Source organism: Heloderma suspectum, chromosome 3 (genome assembly GCF_057233095.1).
Source record: "Heloderma suspectum isolate Gila_16-S chromosome 3, 16-S_ref, whole genome shotgun sequence".
Lineage (NCBI taxonomy): Eukaryota > Metazoa > Chordata > Lepidosauria > Squamata > Helodermatidae > Heloderma > Heloderma suspectum.
In genome coordinates, this window is record NC_139460.1 from 76,056,353 (window position 1) to 76,078,537 (window position 22,185).

At 42.1% G+C, this 22,185-nt stretch overlaps 1 long non-coding RNA gene across 2 annotated transcripts in view; it reads left to right on the forward strand.

Moving 5' to 3' along the window:
* LOC146349808 (uncharacterized) overlaps nt 1–22,185 on the forward strand; it is a 294,990-nt gene that overhangs the window by 235,669 nt on the left and 37,136 nt on the right. For both annotated transcript variants that reach the window (XR_014789092.1, XR_014789093.1), the window contains one exon: nt 6,068–6,130. This is a non-coding gene — a long non-coding RNA (uncharacterized LOC146349808). The remainder of the gene's footprint in view (nt 1–6,067; nt 6,131–22,185) is intronic.

Genomic DNA, 22,185 nt, shown 5'->3' on the forward strand with positions numbered 1-22,185 from the left:
CTAAGATTTTGGAGCTCTGGTCCATGATGGCCCAGAATAGGACTTTTAGGGTGCAATCCTATGCATGCTTAGACAGAAAAAAGTCCTACAATTCCAGCATGCTGTCTAAACATGCATACATAGGAATGCGCCTTTAGTATCATAGTGCCCACTCTCTGGAACTCACTGTCAGTTCAAATTAGACAGGCGCTGACCCTTCTGGGCTTTTGGCACCTATTGAAAATGTACTTGTTCCAACAAACATTCCCAGAAAGGTGGTCTTGTCTTCGATATAGAGTAATAATATGCAGTAGTGTATTATGGTTGCATACTGATTTGCTTTGTACATCACTTAATGTAAGCAATTAATAAATATTGTTAAATAAATACATAAATAACACTTTTCACTACTTACAAATCTGTTCACCTGCTTGTATACTTGACGTATTTTGATACAAACACACACACCATTCTATAAAGAGGTGCAGTTAGCTCACTGTGAATGTCACTAGAATTTTACAACAGGTTGGATCTTAACATTCCCTCCTCTGATAGAAGGAGCTTCCTGTGATGTAGGCATACTTTCTTTGATGAAGGAGCCTGTCAGAGGAAAGTAACCTTTGATTCCAAACCAATAAAAAGCTGACCAACACCAAACTATAGTTTGGCATTATATGTGTGAGCTTCAGGCTCATGCACCCTCTTCTCCCCTCCCTTTTCGACTCCTTTTCCTCTCCCCATTGTATACTCCGTTTCCCTTCCTGACTCTTTAATTTGCATCAAATCATAGTTTGCTGTTGTGATGTATCTGGGGGACCTTACAAGGGCCTGCCCCCTAGAGGTCACTGAATAAGTTATTCAGCTGGTCTTCTGAGTTCAGACTTCTAATACTTCCTAAATTAATCTGCTGCCACAACCAACTGATTTGCAGAAAGCAGCAGGGCACTTCTCTTTATAAACCTAGCTGTGTACTTCAAAACCAGCTCATGGGGTGAGATATGCCAACCTTAGAATCCACCTAGACCCAAACATAGATAGTTAAACATTAAATATATTTATTTATGGAATGTATCAACCTCCAGAACAAGTAGGTATCTGATAAATAACAATGAATTGCATAATGTTTTTAATAACTTAATCCATCATCTCTGATCTCACTAACTCTTGACACAGAGAGGTCTTCTAACTGACTAACCCTGTCACCTCCCACTTCTAACTCAGCTAACTCTCTTTATCTTCTAGCCAGCCAATTCTGCCTCTAACTCTGGCTCCTAACTCCTCTCATTAATTTTACCATTGTAACTCAACTGACTGTCCCTGACCTCTCACTAAGTGTCTCTGATCCTACTCACTCTTTGACTTTAGCAGTTGGCACTAACTCTATCTATCTTTCCATTCTGAGCCTTCTGTCAATCATTATTCCACCCATTCTCCAGCTATTATATCCAAACTGGGCAAACTATGGTTTGCACATCATTTGCTTGTAAACCAGAACTGGAAACCATGGTCTGAATGTACTGGACTGCAACGGGAGAAAGAAGGTGGCTTCTAGATTTAGGATCATTCTGTTCACACAGTGGCCAACCAGCTGCCCATGGGAAACCCACAAGCAGGACATAAGTGCAACAGCCGTGTCTGTCATAATTCTATATTTGAGTTCCATTGGTGCGGATTATGTTAAATGCCTTTAAGACTGAATTTCAATGTTTAAAAATGTCTGAGGTTTTGAAATATCAAAGAATTTGCACTAGGATATAAAAAACCCTGGCCAATCTCTATCAATAATCTCTTTAGGACTTTTCAAAAGTTGAACAGAACACAAAAGAATATGGAGTAGACCCCAATGTTTAGCCTCCATTCCAGTGTTTTGGCACAAAAATAGCAGTGTTCCTGGAGGAAGGAGCATACCACCTTTTCTTTGACTGCATAGAAGATCAGGGAGTGAAGGGGACCTCTTTTCACCACTAGCTCCTACATGCTGGACTAGATATGTGTGTATAGAAGATCACCTATAGGAAGTTTTTAAAAATGAATGAACAGCTCTTTAGCTTAAATGTCATACAGAAAGCATGATGTTCCTTGATTTCTGTGGGAACTCATAGCCCATTATACGTTTCAGCCACAGGTTGGTGGTGTGGTAGGGAAAACTACTAAATCAAAAACAGTAGATAACTGGATACTAATACTGTGATTAAAACATATACATACCCAAACTATTATTCTGCTTGGCCAGAAATAATGGGCCAGTCAGGGAAGAAGTATCTCTCTTGTAGTTTCCTATGGTGTAAAATTTAGAAAGAACTAGTTTCTGTATCAATTTAAATTTTTTTAAAAGCCCTATGTTTTGTAAATACCAACAGATCGTGTATTTTTAGAATAAGAAAGGGGCTTTCACTTTGTTGATATGCAGTTTGAACATGGCTTAGGAATTAGAAAACAGGGCTAAGTAAGAAGTCATTCACATTATAGAAATGCAAGGGTCTTTGACCCAGTTTGCACAATCAAACAAGCCATGGTGGCTTGTTGTGAGTTGGAGCACATGCTGGCATGTGCCGGGTGCAGTTTTCATAATCACTTCCCAGGCATGGCTTGCTGTGTTGTCCAAACCTGGCATCAATTTAGCCAAAGTTTAAATAACCTTTAAATAACCCTACAACAACCCATGAGTTATTTGAGGTTTGCTCTCCAACAAGCTACATCACCCAGGTTCAGATAACACGATAAGCCATGGCTGTGCACTGATTATGTAAATTGTGCCTGGCACATGCTGGCATGCACCACAGCTCAAAACAAGCAATGGTGGCTTGTTTTGATTGTGCAAACCAGCCCTTTTTCAGACTACTTTGAAGAAGATTTCAGCAATATTGAAATCTGTTTCACTTGTGATGTGCGTGTGCTCATCTATAATTTGTGCCTAAATATAATCAGAAGGTAATGAAGACAGCAGGAAAAGGTTGTGGAGGAGCTGGAAAAAAATCTAACATATATTAGGAAAGGGAAAGAAATCCAGGGAATGCTGCATTTGCTCAGGAAAACAAAAACAAACCAGCAATGCTTTAAACCAGAAAATGTGCATTCTAAAAACTATTTCAGTTCTGTATCCATTTGGTTACATTTTCAGAGTAAGCATGTTTACTAGGGATTTAAATCTAGAAGAATGCCCTGCCTCTTCTTCTCCCTCCTCCTCCCCCCCCATCCCATCCCACACCCAACAAGAAGCCTGAGGTAGCTGTGCAAATGAACAGGCTTCACAAGAATCAGATTCATTTTGGACGACTCTTCACATTCCCAGTCGTCATTACATTTAGGCAGCACAATTCTGCCTCTGGTTGATGGGCAGAGAAAGTGGGCAGCTTGCCAGGTAGACGTTACCATGACTCCCAACCCCCAAAGGTGATGCATTTTTCAGCTAATTCAATGAAGAGTGGGCTGAACTTTGGGTATAAACTAGACAATAGCTGCCTTCGCAGTATCAGCAGAATGGTTTATGGGAATGCACTCCACATTTGGCTGAAAAAAATCATGTGACCTTACGGATGAGATTTTGCAATGGTGCCAACGGAGACTTGGAAAGCAGCACCCCTCCTGACTTCTTTTCCCTCGTTTGTTATATGGCTCAGAAAATGGTGGATCTTAATACTTGACTTTAACCAGACTCGGCAAGCAATTGAGCCTTGAAGCACAACTTTGCCTCTATTCTCTTCTCTCTTTTTTGGCAGGCCACCAAGAGGCTGCCCCTTTCACGCCTGATACAGTCTGTTGCTTATCTCTCTTAATAGATGTGAGGGAAAGAGAGGAAAACCTAAACAGAATGCTCAGGGTTGTATTTTTTTAAGCCCTGCATTTGGAAAGGACGCATTATAGAGAGGGTGGTGGCTTTATTTTGAGCTGGGTGGGGTGTTTTGTTTTTTGGTAGTTTACAACAACCCTTCTGAGCATCTGAAGAATAAAAGTTTCTAGTGTTTTAATGAACAGGCGTTTGAGCTGGGCAAATCCGACAACAGCACTGAACATGAGATCATTGCAGGCACAGTGTAACCAACTGGCATCCTGCCTTTTTGCCCCTTTGCTTCAGCAGATTCATGCAATCCTCATTTATGAAATCAGCACAGGGGCTCAATTTTTTGTTTTTGTTTTTTCCCCCTGCGTTGTCCTGCTTCTGGTCCTACACAGGCAGTTGTCACAAGGATTGGTGCAGGTTCTGCACAGTGCCGTGTGCCTGGAATTCCGAGAAGAACGAAAAAGACGGCAGTCGTCCTAGTCCTTACCCCTGGATACAGCAGAAGCCTAGGAAGATACAAAGTCTGAGTTTGGAAAGAAAGTCAATTGACTTCTTCACAAAAATAATAAATATCTGGCATGTTTAACTCCAGGAACCTCAGGATGTCTTAAGGTTTCTTAGGACATAACTAAATAACTTGATTCATACAATGTGATTAAATAACAGTATTGTTGCAATGGGTGATAAAACCAAACAGGTATAGCCTATATCTATATAATAATGTTTTTTTCCTTTCGTCTTTAAGCTGAAATCCTTGTGAATTCATCTTAACATACTTGACCAATCAACACTGCTAAAAAGAGCTTTTTGTATCAGTCATGTTTGAATAACTGCTAAAAATACCGAAGTAAACAGAGGTTCAAGAATGTTATGATTAACTTTGGGCCACATTTAATCTTAGCTAAGTGCTGAAGTAATGCAAAGACCTCTTGTCTTATATTATTCAGTATAAACTTTGGCTATCTGTATGGCATTAGGCATAAAAGCTGCCTGCTAAAGAATGCAAGCTAAGTTTTCTTAAAATAGAGCATGGGTCATGAAACTGGTAGAACGGGTCAGTATTATAGTCAGTGCTTTAAAACAAAACTATAATTCTGCTGGTGCATCTGAAAGTTTCTCACAATTTCTAACTAACTCCATTACAAAGAATTTAGTTCCACAAGGACAGAAATGAAAAGCACATAATTAGAACTTGTATATAACATGCCGGGTTTCCAGTTAGTAACTGTGTCTATTTTGGGGTGTTTGGTAAAGGAACACACTCGTCCAAGAATAGTTAAGGGGAGAAATGCGAGACAGACACATTCAATGTTTGTTTACAAAGGGGCAATACAAAGTTGCTCATGGCATTCAAAGGATAATGCCACCTCGGCAAATTTGTTTCTTTTAAATTGCTGTGTCGCTATGCAACTTTAATATTTCTAATCAAAATGAATTTTGGTGAGAAGATTGGAAAAGAATTTTCCAAATCAATGTAGAATATTTGTAACCCTTTCCATATTTCTGGGTCTGGTTGGTTTGTCTTTAATGCAACAGCTCCACTGTGCCTCAAGGCTAAGAAATATTTGAACATTTAAAATGATTTTTTAAAAAGTGATGGCAGTTTGTTGGAATCCACATTTGATAGCATACAACAGACCGATTGAACTTTGCTTTCTCTTTGTTCCTTGCAACGAACTGTGGGAAGCTTCCAAGTGAAAATCATTCACGTCTGACAAATATAAGTCCTTAACTTGGATTTACGCTAAATCGTTAATTAGCTTGATTGCGCATTCTTTCCCTAGTTGTTATGGTAGAATAAGTGCATATTGAAATTAAAATAAATATGCCAATAGTTCTTATTACTGTAATGGAAAAGTAATTGTTGCATAGACTATGGAGGGGTTGCATTTGTAAACAGATAAATTACTATATTAAAAGGTTTTATAGTTTTAGGCTGCGATCCTATGTGCAGTTTCCTGGAAGTAGCATACATAGGATTGCACTGTAATCCTCTTTCCTAAGTAGCATGTATTTTCATTTTGTTATGGATGCAGAAATAATGTTTTTGTCCCTCTTTGCTTGTTTTTACCAAACATGCTCCTTTAAATTTTTAAATAAGAGTACAATTCTGTTTTACTTTTAATTGCCTAACAAATTAACTTTGTATGTCCTACCAAGGAGCTCACGAGGGTCATCAGAAGTATGATGTCAGATTTCTTTATACTCACTATCATGCTCTCATGACAGGATTTTCTCATGTTGAAAAAATGAGTCTCATGCTGTAGAATATTTTAATGGTGTGTTTCTTAATTATTATTTTTGTAGTGCATTGAAAAAGTAAAATGGAAAAGAAAAAGGAAGAATTTGATTACGTAAGAACTGGAAAAGGTAATAAAATACTAAGCATATATATGTATATTTTCATACCCGGATCGTGTTCATAAAGTAGTTCTTTAACCATTTTTTTTAGCTCAGTGTATACCTCTTAAATATTACTGCAGTAGAAACTATGCAGTTGTTGAAAGCTTGACTTTTCCTTGAAGTTTTCATTTAAATATGTGGGTTTCATTTATCACAGAGAGGAAGTTTGTCACCAGTAAGAAACAAGTTAGAATTGCACCCTTAAAGTAACTAAAGAAATGTGGTACTTTCACAACAGGTGCAAAATGCAATGGACTTTGTGAAATCCACAGTATATTGCATACTAATCAGTCTAAACTAGTAAGGGTAATGTCGAAACTTCCCCATGGCACTCAGCTGAATGAATCTGTGAGGCTGCAATCGTACATACACTTACCTGGGAGTACATCCCAGTGGGGCTATTTCTGAGTAGACATAAATAGGATTGCACTGTAGGGACATTCATTGTTATCCAGACACATAATTATGATGTTTAAAAATATTATCGTAAAAATATATGGATGGACATTTCTGGGAAGAGGAATTAATTATTTGGATCAAATAGCAAATATTTTAATGAAACATTGCTGCTAACTGCTAAGTGGGAAGTACTTAAAATGCAATTTCTGTTGAATAATCATGAAATACCAAGGAACCTCAATCACTGGCCTGTAGTGTTTGAAACTAAGATGCAATCAACTAAGCCAAAAACATCACCACAGTATATCCAACCACACTGGGGTCATTCTAAACATATAGAATCTTATTAAATGTATAAAGAAGATTGTTTTATGCTATACCTTGTGGTTTTATTGTTGTGAACCGCCCAGAGAGCTTTGGCTATTGGGCGGTATAGGAATGAAATAAAGAATAAAACATTTTTGAGCTTGATCTGTAAATACTAAAGCTAACAAGGATGATTATTTATATAGCAAGGTTTTGCCTGATTAATAGCCACAAAAGTAGAATTTTATTAGATTAATCTGTAAAAGATACTGGTTTATAGCTAAATGTTTGGTGCAGGTGATATTCAATGTATTTATTTTTATTAAGGATGTAGCACCTCTGTCCTGAAATATATCTGTGCTAATAACTAGCTTTAGGGTTAGAATTATTCTTGCATGTTGGTATTTCTGTCTTTATAAAGAGGGTAATGTATTCAGTACATCTATGTCTCACCTGTTGATACTTCAGAAAGGCTGTTTTCTGTGCATTGCAGAAGGCCTCATATTTTGATTCTATATAAATGAGTGTAAATTTTTGAAAGCCACAACAGGAAAATTGCTTACCTTGGTTTTTATTGTTTGAGTAACCATTTATGAACTTCTAGTAAATATACTGTACCTGAACACAATTCTTAGATTAGTACGATGTTCGTAATATGCTGACATCCCCTGTGCTGACTTAGAAGCAGAAATGTTGGAATTTTTGGACACAGTATCTTTTCAGTTAGAGCAGTTTGATTTTAATTCTTTGTAACAGGAAACATCAGGAACTAAATTAAATTTGGCATACCTTACTTTAAAAAAAAAAAACTTTCTTATTATGAGATTTGAGCAGTCATGATTTCAATAGCCAAAACTCTTCTAGGAAGTTTGGTACAAGTGATTATGCAATAGGTCTGCCAGATAAATGTGTTATCTGCTCTGCACTGCTTTTGAATACTCAAAATCTGTATAGTCAAAATATGTTTTCTGTCATTTCTCTACTGTGAATTTAGAAGTTGCTGTTTACCAACATCAATGCTTAGAAATTATTTGTTCTAACTTGCTTCCACACTGTTTGATCTGAAAGATGATGCTAGCTGCTGATGCCAATTGGCATAAACCCGTAGATCCGATCTTGTGGTGAAGTATACTGCACAAGCTCGCTTCTATGGGTCTGTGTCAGTCTGGTGATCTGACAAAAGTGTACATAGCAAGCTACAGCAAGTATACCTGGGGACTGGGGTTAAAAAAAAATAAAATATTCTGATTTCTGAGCAATACTTTTTAAGCAGAATGGATGCTCTCCTTTTCAACGTTTTTAATTTTATTTTACAAAATAATATATGTTATCATTAAGCATATATGTAAAAAATTAAAATGTATTTCATTTTTTCTGTTTGTGTGTTTTATCTCTCAAATGCAACATATTTTTGCAGAATATTTTTTGCAGCAATATTTGCAAAAATATGTTTTTCAAATACAAATTCCTTCTCACAATACTTTTCTGAAAAGATATATAGCTATGCTGAGTGATGAAAGACTGTGGCTGTGATTTATCCAAGGAGAACTGAACAGTAAATTTGGCTTTCCTATGATCATCACCTCTAGAAGTTGACGTTGCCTGGGAATATAGAATTGGCCATTCTGTCGCTGGCAGCAGGAAACAATCAGCCAATTTGCATGATTGCTGCAACCCACTGTGTGCTTAAATTAGATGCAATGGGTTGTGGTGCATGCCGGCAGCCATTTTGAATATTCAAGCCACAGTGGGAAGTCACTGCAGCTTATCATGACATCTGAACCTGGTGAGCATGGGTTGTTGCTGTGGTTAACAAACCACTCACAACCCATGGGCTGTTTTCAGGTTGTGGGTGGTTTGTTAACCACACCAACAACCCACCCTCACCAGGTTTGGACATCACAATAAGCCGCAGCAAGTGACCACCCGCCGAATATTCAAAATGGTTGCTGGCACCCCATCGTCACTTAAATAAGCCATGGTGGGTTGCAGCAATCATGCAAACCTGGCCAATGTGTGTGCGTGCATATCTGTTTGTGTGCATGCGTGTGTGTGTGTGTGTGTACGTCACTAGACTGTGGCCTTTGTCTTGAATCCTGCCAATATTTACAAGTGCCTCAATCCCAGTGAGATTTATACCCTTGTAAAATGAGGGTGGTTTCACATAATATAGAATACAGATGCTTGCAATATATCCATGTGTGTCCCCAGAACACCATAATGTTTGAAGACAAGTGTTTCCAAAAATATGTAAACAAATGCCCAAGGAAGTGAATGGTGGAGGCTTCTGCACATAGTGTGCACTTTAGAAACATAGTCAGCTGCCTTATACCTGGTTAGGTCAGACTCTTTGCCACTGGCGTAGTGGTAATTTTTGAAGAGCAGGAGCTCATCATGACAGTCCCCATAGCCACCCTCCCCCCCAAGGAGAGTCCAGAAATACAAGCAGTTGTGTTGAGAGATCTCTCTCTCTCTCTCTCTCTCTCTCATTCCCCCTCCCCATATTATATATATCCTTTGTAAAACTATTACTAATGGGTCTTAACTGCCTGTTTAAGACCAAGTCACCCCCCAAATACTTTGCATTACAATAGGGATAGTTCACAACAATATATTATTTCTGGGCAAATCCACCCCCCCCACACACACACACCTACTGTTAGGAATACAGCTAAACTCAGAGGTAACAGGGATGATGTCATCATCCCTGCTAATCAAAAAGTCCTGGTGCTTCGACCCTGCAACCCCTGGTTCCACTATACCACTGCTCCCTATATGGCTAGCCAACTATTGTCTACTCTAACTGGCAGCTGTTCTCTAGGGTCTTAGGCAAAGGTCTTTCACATTACCTGCTACTTGTTCCCTTTCTTTCTTTCTTTCTCTCTTTCTTTCTTTCTTTCTTTCTCTCTCTCTCTCTCTCTCTCTCTCTCTCTCTCTCTCTCTCTTTGTTTTGAGATGCCAGGATTTAACCTGGGATTTTCTGCATGCCAAGCATATGCTCCACCATTGAGCTGTGATCTCTTCCCTTTAACTGCTATGGTGTTCACTGTGGGGATACAAATGGCAAACACTTCTTTTCTTTGTAATGTGAAGTGGCCTTAAAGGTTTTGGCAGCTATATAATTTGCATGGTGGTTCTACTTAAATGCATTCACTTAAAATGTATATTTTAGGCACAACTCCCTTGAGCTTTATTATACCCTTGCAATTTGAAGAAAGGTAAATTATTCTGTGGAAGCATATACAATGTCAACAGGACAGAAGCAAAATCCTCAGTGATCCTTACATGTTCATACTAAACACGATGGAAACTGATTAATGGTAAGTGTCTGCCATATTTGAAAGAGATGCAGAAGATAAGAAGACATTGCAAGCTGTGTGCATCCGGGTTGAGGTAGTAGGTTGTATGGTTTAGAGTTACACCCTGGGAGTTAACTGTACAACCTTCTAGCTTTCCTTGGAGCACACTTGAACCGTCGAGGAATTCGTCATCTTTTTAATCTAATAAAGCAAACTCTTTAGCAAATGTAGCAAATGTATATAGAGCAATCTCAGGCGTTACTGATGCTCATATTCTCCCTATGACATGGTTATTTCATTGACAACTGACTAGGACTGATGCTAACGTGTTCTACTAATGGACTGTGACTAGACACCACAGACATTTGAGAAAGAATGTTGACTACTTTAATTACATTAGCAGCAAAACTGTAAAAGTTGACTAGGTCTGCAATCCTATATACATTTACTTGAGAGTAAGGCACATTGAGCTGAATGGGTCTTACTTCTGAGTAGCGATGCATAGAATTGTGCTGCGAATGTGTATTTTTTTTCTCTTTATGTTTATCTGAAATTATTTAAATTGGATGCCTTGCTATTATTCTGTGTCTACAACAGTGGGCTCCTTCACGCTGAGTTTTTTTTAGTGCAATTGTCATTCTTCAGTCATGGGTTTTCTGACGCACTTTTCACAACATCGTTGCCCTGCAGCTGTTGTCCCACCAATCCCAACACACACCCCTCCCCCATTCCCCCATGTTATTTCTTAATGGGGAAAAGCCAGTAATTTCTCAGGTAGCACCATCAAACCACCACCTCCTGTTCATGTACTTCTGCCATGGCACAGTGAGCCACTTTTGTGTGTGCGATTGTTGGGGGCACGGTGATCAGGATGACACCTGTGACAACAATGGGGTGGGAGTGTCGCTCTCTCACGCCTGCGCCCTTTCACCTCTTTCCCATTCTGCTATTGGTTGCCTGCAGAGCAAAACATGGTGGGAGTCTGTAAGCCTGGCAGAGCAGCTCTGCTGCCTCTCTTCCATTTCTCCTTCTTGCCTGCTCCCACCGGTATCCCAGCAGCATTTTACAGTAGCTAGGGATGTCAGAGAATTCCGCCCGAATTTTAAATGGGATCGAATTCTGACAAATCCGGTCTATGGAACCCTCCTCGGAATAGGGCGGCCCAGTCGACCCAGACCAGAGCTCGCGTGGACCCTTTTTTTTTTGTCCACTGAATGGCGGATTTTACAAAAATAATTACGAAAAGAAATCCATAAATCGGAAATGGAGGAAGAAGAACGCGAACGGCTTTACCCTTTTTACAAGGCATTTTCTTGACGCTTTCTTTCGCTGGGGCTGAGTCTTGAAGTCCATGGAAATCTTCCATCTTTTCTCTTTATTGTCTGTGGAGGTGAGTTCAGGTGACTGGCAGCTACGTGGGGAATCCCCGCGAAGGGCGTTACCCTTTTAACGAAAATAAATAGGCTTACAGAGACTGACGGCTGGCGTGCAGAAAGGATTTTTCGGCGGTACTTACGGAATTATTTACATAAGTTCGAGGAGCTGGGGAAAAAATGGGGGAATCTGGGGCATGCAGACAGCGGAACGGGGTGCCTCTCAGCTCTGTGGAAACCTCACGGAGCAGAGCCGCTCTGTGAGGATTCTGGGGGGCGGAACGCATCACCCCCCCCCCCGTGGATTCCCCACTGGAACGGACGGTGTGGAATCCATACATCCCTAACAGTAGCATCAGGGGATTGCTTTGCTCTGCTGTATTCAGTCCCCATGTTCACACAAATGAGAGAAGTGTAACCTCTTTCAATTCAATTCCCTCTCCCAGTGCCTACACAAATGAGAAAAGTGTTAGTGCTTGCTTTTACAAGGACAATACTGACTTGCACGCATGGGGTGGGGTGGGGGATGGACTTCCAAAGTTGCTTCACAATGGGATCAGGGATCACTCTGCTCTGCAAGTGCTGCCCAGAAAACTTTTAACCCTTTGTATTTAACCCCCATGTACTCATAAAGAAGAGAAATGTAACTGCTTGCTTTGGGGTATGGGAGCAGACCTCCGACGTTGCGAAAGTACTGTGGAATACAGTGTCCGAGTTAGAGATCAGAGGCAGCAGAAGTGAAGAGGGGAGGCAAGGAAGTCAAAATGAAAAAAAAAATCCGTGCAGAGAGCGCGGAGGGGCTACCCAAGAGGGAGTGCACAGCAGGGAGTGCAATGCTGCTAACATCTGAAAACATCCACCAGTGTAAATGGCAGGTAGCATTATGCCGTAAAGAAAAACCAGCTATATAAAGAGCCAATTTAAAATCCCACAAAGACTTGGGGAAAAGGAGCAGTAAATTATGGGATAAAAGCCTCGTGTGGAGAAGCCCAGTGTTTTAAAACAATAATGCTTTCATATCTGATCTAGGGATGTCAGAGAATTCCGCCATGGAATCTCGGTGAGGCCGAATGCCAGTGCATTCGGCCCCCCAAAATCCGTGGTGGAACGAAGCCCCCGCCCCCCCAACCCATGAAAGGCACGCAAAACAGAGCTCTTACCGGCTGCCGTCCGCACTTACTTGCAAATGGCGGCTGCCCTGTGGCCGCCATTCGCTTCTTCATCATAGCCGTGATAGGCTACGTAAGTATTTACTTAGTCTATCATGGCAACCAAAAAAACACAAAAAAACAGCGTACGCAAATGGCGGCGGCTATGGCGGCCGCCATTTGCATTCCCTATTTTTCGCTGTTTTAGCCTACATAAATATTTACCTAGGCTATTACGGCGGAAAAAAGGGGGATGCAAATAGCGTAGTGGGTGCCATTTGCGTTCCCTATTTTTCGCCGTTTTAGCCTACATAAATATTTACATAGGCTAAAACGGCGAAAAATAGGGAACGCAAATGGCGGCCGCGGTAGCCGCCGCCATTTGCATACGCTGTTTTGGGGGGGGTTGGCTTGCTGTGATAGGCTATGTAAATACTTACATAGCCTATCACGGCAGGTTCGCTGGACGCAAATGGCGGCCGCTATGGCGGCCACCATTTGCGTCCGCAGCAACCCATCCGCGGCCAGAACTCCAGCTGCAGACGGCCCTGGCCGGTGGCTCCATGGAGCCACCGCAGAGCGGAGCCGGCCCGGCAAGGATTCTGGGGGGAGGGACGGAGCACCTCTCCCCCACCGCGAATCCAAGCTGCAAAAAGGTAAGTGACTTTCTTACATCCCTAATTGGATCAGAGAACGTGTGTGTCTGTTTGAGCAGAGAAAAAATTAGTACAAGATAATATCAGAATGCAGATCCCAGAATAGCAGCAACAAAAGGTCTCATCAGAGCTTGCTCACGTAGGTTGACAGGTGTGCTTCCACGTGTGTGGGTGACATTTATCTATGAGCATTTCCCATGTGGCTGGGAGAACATTTAAATAGCCCAAAAATCAGGGTGCCAAGTGTGTTGGTCCCCCAGTTACCATTCAGTGGCATATTACAGGCTGAAGTGATTATTGTATGTCTTCCCTACAACACTGGCAGCAAGGAACCAGTGGGTAGTCTGTAGGGATGTATGGATCCCCTTACCTGGGGTCTGTGGGGGGGTCCGCAGGTGGGTGAAGCGATCCAGTCCTCCCCCCAGAATCTTCCCTGGCCGGCTCTGCTCCATGGGGAGTCCGCAGAGCCGGCCGCTGCCGGACTTCCAGCCATGGCCGGTCTGCAGACGCAAATGGCATCCAGTGTAGGGGACGCCATCTGTGTCCCTGCCCTTGGCCGTGATTGGCTACATAAATATTTACATAGCCTATCACGGCCAATGACAGGGACGCAAATGGTGTCCCCTATGCAGGATGCCATTTTGTTCCACAGCCCAGCAGCAGATGGCTGCAGAACGAAGACGGCGACCTGGACCAGCCGCCTCCAGGTAGGTTCTGTCCCAGGGGGATTGGGGGGGGGCAGGGGGGTGATAGTCCGTTCCGCCATGGACTCCAGGGGGCAGGATTCCAAAGAATCCGGCCTCTCTGGAGTCCATGGCGGATTTCTCCGCCATCCCTAGTAGCCTCCAATGCTGGCACAGCACTTGCACTAATGGCATTGTGCCAGCATACACCAATGCCAGCGCAACGTCATTAGCTCTTGCTAAGCAGAGAGAAAAAGAAGTGATATTCCACCAAATTTCAGCAACTTCTGGTTTGCCTAGCAAGAAGATCGCCACTTTTTCCCTTTGCCTTGCAAGCATTACTGACATTACACTAGTGTTGGTTTATGGTAGTACAATGTCATTAGCACTGTTATAGCATTGGATGCTACCCAATGTGACCAGCATCTCAGCCTACAGGTTTCGATTATTTAAATATTATCCCAACCAAGTGGAAGTTTTTCACACAGATAAAGGACTTGAACATGGCTGGAACAACATCTGTAAGCTGTGCAAATTATTGTTCAGCTATAGTAAATCCTGGCGCCAAACTCCACCTCCCATTTGATGTATCTTGTTGCTAGATTTCACTGTTTGGGACAGCAGATTTAATGCTCCCCTTTTCTGCAGTAGGACATTGGGGAAGAACCTTCTTTCTGAGATGTTACTTTTTAGTTTTTGAATTGCAGGACATCTTGATGTCATGAACAAAATGATGTCATGTCACATTGCTTTACAGGGCTGAGAAAATCTAAGTTTAAAAAACATCTCCCAGATGTAGCTTAGCTGTCCCATAACTTTTGGTAGGAACATTTTTGGGAGTTGGGCCAGATAGCATTGTCTGCATGGTCTGTATAAGTTGCGCTGCTCATTTCCTGTCTCTGTGGTCTGTCCTCTCTAGGAAATGACCTCCTCAGTTTAACTCCTCCCTTTCTAAATGGTACTCTCTTTTCATCCCTTTTTTTCTAAATAGCAGTGAAAGAGGGATTACCTTTTTCTCCCTCATGCCATGACCCTGATAAAAATCACCTCACATTCACGGCTGGGAAAGGAGACTGACAACTAAGGCTGTGCACAGACCCTCTGCTTTGCTTCGGATGCCACTTCGGACCCTCTGAATCAGCCCTGCTTCAACACAGACCGATTCAGACCCCCTCCACTTTGACTCGGTTCCGGGTCCAAAGTGAGATTTGGATATTCGGATCACTTGGTTTGGGTGTTTTCCCATTGACTTGCATGGTAAAACACAAATAGCCATAACTTTTTCAGTTTTCATGATAAATACATGAAACATGGAGGCTTCTCTGCTGACATGGAGGGGAGCGCACCTGCCAAATTTCAGACAGTGTGGCTCAGTACTTTTTGTGCTAGGTGCAACTGAAATTTGATTGTTTCCACAACAATTCTCAAAGCAAAGAGTGATACCTCTCAGCCCCCTCCACCTTCTTGTCCTGCCTGCTTGGCTATCAAGGAGACAGCTAGCCAGTGGTGGGGGCATGTGCTTTGGTTCTGTCTTTGACAGCCGACCAGGGAGGAGGAGGAGGAGTAGCAGCAGCAGCAGCACCCCCCGCCACTAGCAGTCTCCTGCTCATAAGGACCCAGCTAGAGACAGGCGGGTGCATGCACCACACTTCCCCCTCCTGCTGCCTGGGCAATTCACAGCGCTTTTTGCATATAAGTCTATGTGCACACATAGACTTATACACAAACGTTGCTATGAATCACCCATGTACTCAAGATTCATGGCGCTTCTTGCGTATAAGTCTATGTGCACATAGACTTCCAATCACGTTTTTTTTAAAAAAACAAACCACGGCAATCACAGTGGAGACGGCAGGACTGGCAAGCAGAGCAGGGGCAGGGGAGGGCATCTGGAGAACCCAGATAGCCTTGGGTTCTCACATCCTTAAGTAACACCACCAGAATGATCTCTGTCTCTGAAATGCAGCTGTTTTTCTCCAGTTATTCAGGCTTCCCCCCTCCTGCACCACTGTCACTGATTGGAGATTGCTGGGTTACGTTCAGCCCTGAGTCAGCAATTAGAGTTTCCATTCACCAAAGCTCCCTCCCTGCCCTCCTCCTCAACCCCTCGCTGAACTTTCTCAAGTTGATACTTTTGGTGCCAGGCTGTCTGAACAAAGTCAGACGAGGTGCTTCGTATACAAGCCGCCTTGTTTCAGGGCACCTTGTTGTTATTCTGCTCCACCTCATATCATGCAGAGACACCTCCGAAGCAGCCCTCTTCAATTTAGGCTTCGGACCGAAGAGGTGCACAGCCCTACCGACAACAGATATAGGTGTGGAAGCACCATTTCCTTGTATCTTGCTGCAGAAAGGCAACTTGTATCTTGCTGCAGAAAGGCAACTAAACCACCCAAGTCTGGAAGCGCCCTAAGTTGGCTTCTTACAAATTAGCCTGTAATGTGAACGTAAAATGTACCTAGAATATGCATTTACTTCCACATTAACAACATTCTCACACTGCACAAATAGCATGCAAGGAGATCAAAGGCGATTTTTAATATCTCATGGAAATATGTCCACCTACATTCTGAAATGATACAACTCCCAGAAGGACCCTACTTTATTGTGTTTTAACGGAATGTTATCTTGACATATTCCAGAACTTGTACACTACAGTGTGTGTGCTCAAGCATATTTAAGACCACTGTTTTCTAGGGAGTAGGTTGGTGATAAGCATTGGATGTTTCCGGTCTGAACCAGGCTTTTCACTTTGAATTTATACCAAGCCCCATTAACTTATATAGCCAAATCTAGAATCCATAGGCCCATTTTGTCAGTTGAAACAGGAAGACTTCAACCAACCTTCAGTATGGGAGTTCATTTGCTAATAACATTTAGCAAAAGCATCTGAGTGAGAAACATAAAATGCATTTCCAAAAGCATTCAGGGGCATAGAATGTAGTGTTCAGTCTGTTTCACCTGTTCAAGGTCCAGTTACTTCCACAGGGCTCCAGTCTTGTCAATAGATTTCTTTGATCGAGAAGTGATAGATCTCATTAAAACTCAAGTGGTGGTGGTGGGGGAATATTCTGGTTCCCTTCCCCGCTTCATAAATGATTCTATTTGGTTAAAAGACTTGGTCAGTTTTACTAGTATTGTTTAGTTACTATGAGCTGCTCTGGTGACACAGATCATTCATAAACACTTTTAAACAGCAGTATAAACTGTTTTATAGATACTCTGAATCATTGAAACAGCACAAAGCAGCTGGAACACACCATGGAGTATAGTTTTCTGTGGTTTCAATATAAGTGTGTTTATAGTCCCTCTTCTAACAAATCCCCATAGTGTGTGTGTGTGTGTGTGTGTGAGAGAGAGAGAGAGATGGATGTGTGCTTGTATATAATACACACACACACACACACACATATATTCACAATTTACTTTCTGTAAATATATGGAGAAATGGCCTTTTTCACTTGGTGTTGGTTTAAAGTAAGGTTGGTTCAAGGAGAGGCTACTTTATCTGAAGCCACTTTATCTTAAGCTACTTTATCCATGGTCAAAGCTAGTGCTATGCTGAAAATTTATCCCACATTTTTTTGACCATTCTCAATTTGATAGAATTTGCTTTCAAAAAGAAATTCAAAGGAGAAGAAATTTCAGAGAAATTTTCATAGGTTGGTTTTGGGGCCCTTGTGCTTACCTTACTTATGAGGTAACTGAGGAGTGTGTGAGAGTGGCCTGTCTGTCATGGTACAGTTATCTCTCTGGCAGCCTGTAGCCTCCTTGGATTTCCACATTTCAGTTGAAGAACTTCATCATGAAGAAGACATCGTGAGGCAATTCCTCCCGTGGGGCTTTTTCAGTTCAGGAAGTGCAGGTGGCCTGAGAGGCTGCAGGGCAATGGACAGATGTGTAATAGAGAGAGAAAATACAGAGAGCACTCTCGGCCACCTTGCAGTGATTGGGTAAGGTCAAAAATACAACCAAAAGAAATTCAAAATTCTGCTTCAGAAAAGCAGAAGTCATAAACACAGTTGATGGTGTTGCCACCTACAAAAGCAGTACAATAAACCAGAAACCCTCAAGAAAAAAGAAAGAAGCTGTGCTACAACCCCTGGCAATAGTGCACCCTACCTGTGAGAAACTGTTGGAGAATTTCTCCTTCCCTAGGAGAAATTTGGTAAAATTGTCTCCCCAGTTTCTCTGCCCACAAATAGGCTGGAGAATTTTGAGAGGCCCTTTGCACACAGGATTGCTGGACATCAATATCCACATCTCTGGAACTGTTCAAACTGCTGCAGGTCAAGGCAAGACCAGGCTAGTTCTATAACACCAGAGTGACATCCTACAAAAGGGAAGTGATGTGAAGAAGAGCTATATAGCGAGTCAAAGCCATCAGTACAGTGTTTTGCTGGCTCTGAGGATTTGGAGCAAATCCTGGGAAACTTCATGCAGGATCTTATGCTTTGCTGTTCTTGTGCACCAAAGCCCAGGATCAATCTGTTCGTTATTATAAGGGGAATACTAAATTGGTCCTCCTACTCCGTAGTTAATGGGCATTTTCATACATTGGTACAAGCTGGGCTGACAGATAAGGGCATGCTTTAAACTAAGGGCTGGAACAGACATTACTTTAAAAGCACAGCTAGCTGCTGTATCTTTTCTACTCTAGAGTAGAAAAGCTCCCCACATTGGAACCCCTGCATGGAGGATAGGGGGGCTTTAACCATTCCCCCCGCTGTGGTCCTCATCCAGATCAAGTGGTCAGACCTGTAACTTAGATTGTCAAAGGGTGATCCATTAAAACAAATGGATTACACTAATTGGCAATATAAATTGTAGGTGCAAAATCCAGATGGGGACAGTGCCAGGTCAAAGGGAAGAGTTAAAGCCCCCTACCCTCCATGCTAGATGCTTACTCTAGAGTAAAAAAGAAAAGGAAACATTGCTGCAAGCTACATCTTTAAAGTAAACTCTCACTTTTAATTAAGTGCTAAATGAAGCCATGTTTTTGAGATGTGCTAAATGAAGTCATGTTTTTAAGGTGTGATTATGCAAAATAAGGGAAGTCAAGAATTTTACGAAGGGGTGCAGCTCAATGGTAAAGCATATACCTTGCATGCAAAAGATCCTGGATTCAGTCCCTGGAATCTCTGAGTTAGGTGGGCCAATGGTCTGGCTTGTCACATGGCATCTTCCTATGGATATGGACAATTTCAGGCCTAGTTTAGATAGGCAGAAGAATGAGGTGGTATAATGCTGAAATAGTAGACTGGATTGTGCCACTTTAGGTTATAGGAGGGCGTCTGACATTTCTCAATTTTCTCCTATGTTTTAAAAATTATCTGCAAATAGATAACAGGTACAACAGGCAAGGGACTGGGTTTGAACCTTTCTCCCTAATGTGCTAGTTTTCTAATTGCAGGGACTTTGGAAGTGGGCAGTGTTCAAAGTGGTATCCCCCACCTCCACATTCTTCTACCTCAGTCCACCTCAGAGTCAAAATGCCAGCTGGGTTATTCAAAGACACTTTCAGTGCCAATATTTTATTTTTAAAGTTTGAGAGAACACATTTACACAGTGAACGTACAATCATAAGCTGTTTGTTGGTGGTTGTTATAATGATTAAGAACCATAGCATTAACGTAAAAAAATAATTCAGCTAACAGGCATCATGTTATGGCTGTCCCACAACTGTCCTCAGTCAGACATGGTTCACTATATTTTGAAAAATTCCATACACAATCCAGTCCCACTCTTCATGCGGTGCCCATATACAGATGATTCGCTTTGCCCAGTTTCCTCCCTCTTCACAAGTGCAAATGGCCTCTCAAAATTCTCCACTCTATTTGTAGAGTGAAAAAATGGGGGGGGGGGCATTTCACCAAATTTCTCCAGTGGAAGAAGAAATTCTCCAGCAATTTTGGGGGGTGGGAATCAGCATTACCACCAGCAGTAGCACAGCTTTCTATGTTCCTATGGACATGAACAATTTCAGTGCTTTACAAAGGCAGGCAGAATGAGGTGGTAGAATGCTGAAGTAATAAGAGTAGACTGTGCCACTTTAGGCTATAGGAGGAGATATGGCATTTCTCAATTTTCTCCTGTGTTTAAAAAATTCCCAGCAAATAGATAACTGGTACAGCAGGCAAGGGACTGGGTCTGAACCTTTCTCCCTAATGTGCTAAATGTCTTCTACAGTTTTTGGGGGATGGGAATCAGCAGCAGCAGCATAGCTTCTTTCTTCCTTCCTATAGTTGTTGTTTGCTGTTGCTGAAGCAGCAGCAGCAGACAACAACTGTGTTGGCAACTTGGCCACCATTTTGCATCTTCACAGTGCCCAAACCTAGCATCATTCTGGGGCACTGTGTGGTGAAAATGGCAGCTGTCACAATATGGTGGAGAATATTCAGGGGAAATTCTGCAAAGTTGCCATCTGGGAGGGAGCAGGCGAGAAAAAGAAAAATGTCAAATCTTTTCTTAGAAAAGTGTCTTCTGTGAAATGTTGGCTCAGCTCTATGGCATGATAAGCATGTATGGTGAGGGAGAGGGAAAGGTGTGTGCCTTCCCCCACCCAACCCTCCCTTCTCTGTGCAAGCAAGTCATTCATGCTTATGCCAAACTGAGGGAAAAGGCTGGAGGTGGATATGGGAGGCACACACAAGCCTCCTATCCCCCATAATGGCTTGCCATGCTGCCCATGCTTACCTCAAGAGGGAAGAGGTGGATGAGAAACAAGCCTTTATTGGGCCTATGGAGATTATTTATGAGTGGGCATTGCACCCACAGTGAAACTGTTCCATGCCCTCAATACTTGGGGCAATGATGAATGGAAGAGAAAAAGATTAAGAAAGGAGGTTGGTTTTGTTTTCCAGATAATACTGTACAGGAAGGTGGGAAAATGGCAGCCATCGCAAAGATATGGTGGACAATATACGGGGGAAATTCTGCAAAGTTGCTGTTTTTTGTCCAGGCAGCCAAATGGACTCTGGACAAGCATGTTGGGAGCAACATGCCAAAGTGGGCAGGTCATCCCCACTGCTGGCTTGCAGCCCTGACATGGTTGCCTGGGGCACATTTGCACATGCACACACCATTCACACACACTCAGAGATTCACACACATTAAGCTGGCTTCACTCCTACTCCCCTCCCTCCTCACTTTTCCCAGTTGGGAAAGGCAAGGGGTGAGTGAAGCAGACTGAATCAGCATCTTGAAGAGTGCTCCTCTAGACGGTGGCTCAGTCCGGAGTTGCTCTCCCACCCCAATCCCCTGTCTAGGAGGGGGCAGGGGAGGGGCTTCAGGGAGTGGGTGGGGCCTCAGGGGAGGTCATCAGGGGCCGAATAGGGATTCCAGGCAGGTCGAATTCAGCCTGTGGCCTGGAGGTTCCCCATACCTGCTATACAGTGTTTGATTTATAAATCTTGCAAATAAATAAATAACACTACTTAAAAATATGTTTTTGTATTATATTTTCCATCACAATTAACTTAATTCAGTCCTGTCTTTCCTTAATATTTATACCCGAGAAGTCTGTTTTTTAGCAAGGGTTTCTATTGTAGTGGGCTGCTTAGTATTTTAGCTGTATTTTATGACATATCATTTAATTATAATCTATGAGGGAGTATATGTTTCCTTTTTATTGTATTCCCTACTGTTCCTGTTACCATAGATGCAATTTTTTTTAAAAAAAACCAGACTTCTGTAGAAAATCAGGGGACTTCTTTGTTACTGTTTTGTGTTTTTTTACTTAAATCTGTAGTGGAGGGATAAAAGAAGATGAAGAATGCCTTGAAAAAATTGATTGTGGTACTTTAAGTATATACAGCCCTAAGGTCTATTCAAATGGGGTGGTGAAAACAGTATCTTTTTTCAGTGGCCTTTGATTATACCAAAAAGGGATATGTTCTTCGCACCATATTTGACTACAGTCAGTTTTGTGATTGTCATTTTTTCTTGTAAGTGGTACTTGGGGCAAGACAATCATGCAAAAGGTAATCAAACAGTATATTTACCATTTCAAGTCTGTAGTGTGCAAGATTCTTGTTGGCAACAGTAGAGAATCATTCAGGAACAGCTGACCAAATGGGAGAGTTTGAGTGGAACGGAGAAAGTAGGGGCCAAAACAGACATTATTTGGAAGGTGTAGCTAGCATCTGTGTCTTTTTCC